The 6,090-nt window shown below is 38.7% G+C and overlaps 1 protein-coding gene across 1 annotated transcript in view; it reads left to right on the forward strand.

The window, feature by feature from the left end:
- Nucleotides 1-6,090, forward strand: part of LOC137642387 (uncharacterized) — an 82,781-nt gene that overhangs the window by 6,002 nt on the left and 70,689 nt on the right. The window contains exon 2 of the transcript XR_011044763.1: nt 4,165-4,370. The gene's annotated coding sequence lies outside the window, so the exon portion shown is untranslated. The remainder of the gene's footprint in view (nt 1-4,164; nt 4,371-6,090) is intronic.

Genomic DNA, 6,090 nt, shown 5'->3' on the forward strand with positions numbered 1-6,090 from the left:
CATCTCCAAGCAAGGAGGGACCCATTCGAGGAGCCTTTACGAGATCGCAAGGGACCTCCTCATTTGGTCAAGAGGTCTAAACCTCACACTGGTCACGAGGTTCATCCAGGGCGATATGAATGTTTCAGCGGATCGCCTCAGCAGAAGGAATCAGGTCATTCCCACGGAATGGACCCTCCACAAGAGCGTGTGCAACAGACTTTGGACCTTGTGGGGTCAACCTACCATAGATCTGTTTGCCACCTCCATCACCAAGAGACTTCCGCTTTATTGTTCCCCTGTTCCAGACCCTGCAGCGGTTCATGTGGATGCTTTTCTTCTGAACTGGTCCCATCTCGACCTGTACGCATTCCCTCCGTTCAAGATTATAAACAAAGTTCTGCAGAAATTCGTCTCGCACGAAGGGACACGGCTGACGCTGGTTGCTCCCCTTTGGCCTGCAAGAGAATGGTACACAGAGGTACTTCAATGGCTAGTCGACTTCCCCAGGACTCTACCTCTAAGAGTGGACCTTCTACGTCAACCACACGTAGACAGGTTGCACCCAAACCTCCACGCTCTTCGACTGACTGCCTTCAGACTGTCGAAAGATTCGCTAGAGCTAGAGGCTTTTCGAAGGAGGCAGCCAGTGCGATTGCCAGAGCTAGAAGAATTTCCACTCGTAGAGTCTACCAGTCTAAGTGGGAGGTCTTCCGAAGCTGGTGTAGAGCCAATTCAATATCCTCTACCAATACCTCTGTGATCCAAATAGCTGACTTCCTTCTTCATCTTAGGAATGAGAGATCCCTTTCAACACCTACGATTAAAGGGTATAGGAGCATGTTGGCCTCAGTCCTCCGCCACAGGGGTTTGGACCTGTCTTCCAACAAGGACCTTCAAGACATTCTCAAGTCTTTTGAGACGTCTAAAGAACGTCGTCTTTCCACTCCAGGCTGGAATCTAGACGTAGTCTTAAGGTTCCTTATGACATCTAGGTTCGAACCTCTCCAGTCAGCTTCCTTCAAGGATCTTACCCTCAAGACTGCTTTTCTCGTTTGCCTTGCAACAGCTAAGAGAGTCAGTGAGGTTCATGCCTTCAGCAAGAACATTGGTTTCACAACCGAATCAGCTACATGTTCTTTTCAGCTTGGATTCCTAGCAAAGAACGAGCTTCCTTCACGTCCTTGGCCTAGATCGTTCGAAATACCTAGCCTCTCCAACATGGTAGGTAACGAACTAGAGAGAGTTCTTTGCCCTGTCAGAGCTCTCAAATATTATCTGAAGAGGTCTAAACCTATTCGAGGACAGTCAGAAGCCTTATGGTGTGCCATCAAGAAACCCTCGAGACCCATGTCCAAGAATGGGCTTTCGTACTATATAAGGCTTCTGATCAGAGAAGCACATTCTCACTTAAAGGAGGAAGACCTTGCATTGCTGAAGGTAAGGACCCACGAAGTAAGAGCTGTAGCTACTTCGTTGGCCTTTAATAAAAACCGTTCTCTGCAGAGCATTATGGATGCAACCTATTGGAGGAGCAAGTCAGTGTTTGCATCATTTTATCTGAAAGATGTCCAGTCTCTTTACGAGAACTGCTACACCCTGGGACCATTCGTAGCAGCGAGTGCAGTAGTAGGTGAGGGCTCAGCCACTACATTCCCTTAATCCCATAACCTTTTTAACCTTTCTCTTGAATACTTTTATTGTTGTTTTTATGGTTGTTACGGTAGGCTAAGAAGCCTTCCGCATCCTTGGATTTGGCGGGTGGTCTATTCATTCTTGAGAAGCGCCTGGGTTAAAGGTTTGGTAGAGGTCCTTTAGTAGGGTTGCAACCCCTTGTACTTTGGCACCTTTGGGTTGATTCAGCCTCCAAGAGGAACGCTGCGCTCAGTAAGGAAGACGAACTTTAAATAAAAGGCAGAGTAACGGTTCTATTCGACTTCCTTACCAGGTACTTATTATTTCATTGTTATTTGAGATAACTGTTATATGAAATTTGGGATACTTAGCTATCCTTTAATCATGTACACTGGTTTTCACCCACCTCCCTGGGTGTGAATCAGCTACATGATTATCGGGTAAGTTTAATATTGAAAAATGTTATTTTTATTAATAAAATAAATTTTTGAATATACTTACCCGATAATCATGATTTAATCGACCCTCCCTTTCCTCCCCAGAGAGAACCAGTGGACCGAGGAATAATTGAGGAGGTGTCAACAACAAATGATTGAGTACCTGGCCACAGGTGGCGCTGGTAAGTACACCCCCTTCTAGTATTGTGATAGCTGGCGTATCCCTCCATAGAATTCTGTCGGGCAACGGAGTTGACAGCTACATGATTATCGGGTAAGTATATTCAAAAATTTATTTTATTAATAAAAATAACATTTTTAATGTATTTTGTGGTGTTTTGAGTGTTTTTGATAATGATTCCTAGTGGAAATCTGTAGTTTTGAGTTTTACTGTGTCGACTACCATAACTGAAAACCTATGGCTTTCCGCTAGGTATTGTCATCATTTACGTTTGAGATACCGTAACATATACTGTGTACTAGTCTAATTCTGTAATATTTGAATTAACTTTTTAAAACTTTGTTTCTGCCAATCATCGTCATTAAAATCCAGGGAGCCTTTGTACAATAACGGATAGGAACACTTACAGTACATAGAACAGCATGTGACCTGAACTTCTCCACCTAACCTAACCTACAAGCTGTGGGGTCGATATGGTTGATAATAGTGTTTATGGGCCATGACCATCATCATACATACACCCCAAGTCCAGTCATCATAATAAAAAAATAGTTACAGTAATCAAAACCGAGCAATAGTAATGAAACATGGTCAAAACACTAGAGCTTTTGCTTGCCAGGACTTCCAGATTCATAGAAAATGGGATTTTCCCATCCCATTTTCTATGGAATAGTTCGTAGGTGTTCATCATATTACAATTGTCTCCTTAATTAACTGGAATAATGATTTATTGGTTTTTGCCCTGCCATATGCTCGATCCACTCGCAATTAAACATTATCTCATTGCTCCTATATCTCATTGTTTCTATGTTCTAGCAAGCGGAACATGTTTTTCTACGTGCATTAGCCCCGTGTGTGCTAGTCTTTTTGGCGTTAAATATCAGTTATACAAAAAAAAAGGGGTGAATAGACAAAGGAGTGACTTGTAGCTTCGCACTTTAGCCTCTGTTCATATCATTTAATGATCAGACCAAATATATCAATGACACTTTTCTATCCTAACCTTTTATTATTATGACAAATAAAATAAGAGGTATGATTATATTGCATATTCCCATATTTAAAACAAATAACGAAGAGGTTTATAACGTTGGGCCTTTCATTATGTTCGAACAAGTAACTTATGACAGAAGCACCACCTATCAGTGTAGTGGCATTCCTAGAGTATTTGGTACCCTGGGGCCAGTTATTCCAATCTAATGTTCCTTCGTACCCCCCTCCCCATAACTTTAGAATTTCGATAAGGAATGGTTATATAGTTTTTTTTTTTTATATAAACTGTAAGACTTGAACAATAATAGTACTGTACATTGAAATTTCATTCATGGCCACTTGTAATACATCATATTGTAGGCTAGATAAAACCATAATTCTAATAAAAAAAAACAAATTTTGATATGCAATAAGGAAGATATCAATGTAAGAGAAAGCATTTTTAAATGGAGCCAAATATTCTCCTTGTGATATACTAAATAAGAATTTTTTTTTTGCACTCATTTTACGGGACTTAGCAACCATAGACTTGTCGATTACATCAAAATAATATTCTTCACACATTCATTTTCTATAGAAATTATAGCTAGCCACATGCATACATACATACATACATATTTTTAAAAGTCACTTATTATTCGTGTTGCTGATCGGGGAATGAATTTCATGTAAGGGGAGTGGTATGTTTTTAAGATTTTACAGCTTTTTTTTTCTAAGTGAAAAAATGTAAAGGCTTATCTCTCTCTCAAGAGAGAGAAAGAGTGTGTAATCCCCTTTTTGTGTTTTTGTCATCTATTCTTGTAATTTAAATGAGTGTAATTTTTTTTTTTGTCTTTTTTATCGTCTATTCTTGTAATTTAAATTTCATCTTCGCTTGATTTACATAGTTTTCAGTACGGTGATTCTTATATTTTCTTTATGCACTTTATTTGGGAACAGATATGGATTCAAGTCCTGTCAAGGAAGAAGTTACTGAACCATCTATGGTAAAATTTTACATAAATGAGGACTCTGGTCTTGAATTGGAATCCGCCGAAATAAAAGATGAACCAATTGAACGTGAAGAATCAGCCTACAGTACATAGAGGAAGACCTGCTTGAGCCGAGGGAGGATTCGTTATATGTTGAAGGATTGGAGAAACAAGGTGATTGTAGATAAAATTTTCTAGTACTGAAGTTGTAGTAAAAGCGGAGGATATGCAATACTATAGTCCATTTCATTTAGCGATGCATATTTGCACCAACTCGCAGCGGTGCCCTTTTAGCTCGGAAAAGTTTCCGGATCGCTGATTGGTTGGACGAGATAATTTTAACCAATCAGTGATCAGGAAGCTTTTCCGAGCTAAAAGGGCACCGCCGCGAGTCGGTGCAAATATGCATCGCTAAAAGAAATGGACTATAGGCCGCACTCAGGAAAGATATTGACTTGTAAGTACAGTATTGGAATTTCATTTTTTATGTTCACAGTACTGTGCTGTGTTGGGAAACTTGTAATTCACCATTATTTGAGTAAAGGGTAAGATATTTAATGAATTATTAATACCATGAATAAGTTTTGTACACATACTGTATATAGCCTGATTAGTTGGTCCAGCCCCCCTACTGACTGCTGAAGGTATGTACTATGGTAGACACCAAAATGAGCTTAGCTTTTTGATTCCGTGAAATTAAAACACTTGTACTGGACCTTGATTTTTGTTGAAGTGTCAACCCAGATGGTACTTTTCCTTTTTTTTTTTTTTTTTAAATAAAGACGTCTGATTTCTTAGCTTCTAATTTTATTTTTGGTAAGTTAGCAAGAGGTTACTGGTGACCATTATTATTATTATTATTATTATTATTATTATTATTATTATTATTATTATTATTATTATTATTATTACTAGCTAAGCTACAACCCTAGTTGGGAAAGCATGGTGCTATAAGCCCAAGGGCTTCAACAAGGAAAAATAGCCCAGTGATGAAAGGAAACAAAGGAATAAATAAACTCCCAAGTAAAGTAATAACAATCAAAATAGAATATTTTAAGATCATTATCAACATTGAATTAGATCTATCATATATAGTATACAGTAAACTATGAAAACTTCATAAAAATTAGAGTAAGAGAAGCAACATAGAAATAGAATGCCCGAGTGTACCCTCAAGCAAGAGAACTCTAACCCAAGACAGTGTAAGACCATGGTACTAAGTTTACAAGAAGAGGAAGGTAAGGTGTTTGGTGATTTAAAATTTTTATATGGGGTTTAATAAGAGCAAAATAGAAGTTAACATACTATTACAGATGTTGAGGTGCCAGTGATGGGAGATGAGAATGAGAGAGATTACAAGAGAGGAAGTGAAGAGAGCACTAAATGAAATGAGAGTAGGAAAAGCACCTGGTATGGACGTTGTGAGGACTGAGATGTTAAAGAAAGGGGTTGTGACTATACTTGAATGATTGGTGAGATTGTTTAATGTGTTTTATATTGTCAATGGTACCAGTGGACTGGGTGTGTGCGTGTATTGTACCACTATATAAAGGTAAGGGAGATGTGCATGAGTGTTGTAATTCTAGGGGTATTAGGTTGTTGAGTGTGGTTGGAAAAGTGTATGGTAGAATACTAATTAATAGGATTATGGATAAAACAGAGAATGCAATCTTAGACGTACAGGGTTGTTTTAGAAGAGGTAGGGGATGTGTGAAAGAGATTTTTACAGTTAGGCAGATATGCAAAATATATTTAGCAAAAGGCAAAGAGGTGTATGTTGCATTATTGGATCTGGAGAAAGCGTATGATAGAGTTGATAGGGAAGCTATGTGGAATGTGATGAGGTTATATGGAATTTGTGGAAGGTTGTTGCAAGCAGTGAAGAATTTCTAAA

The sequence above is a fragment of the Palaemon carinicauda genome, chromosome 6, assembly GCF_036898095.1.
Source record: "Palaemon carinicauda isolate YSFRI2023 chromosome 6, ASM3689809v2, whole genome shotgun sequence".
NCBI classification, from domain to species: domain Eukaryota; kingdom Metazoa; phylum Arthropoda; class Malacostraca; order Decapoda; family Palaemonidae; genus Palaemon; species Palaemon carinicauda.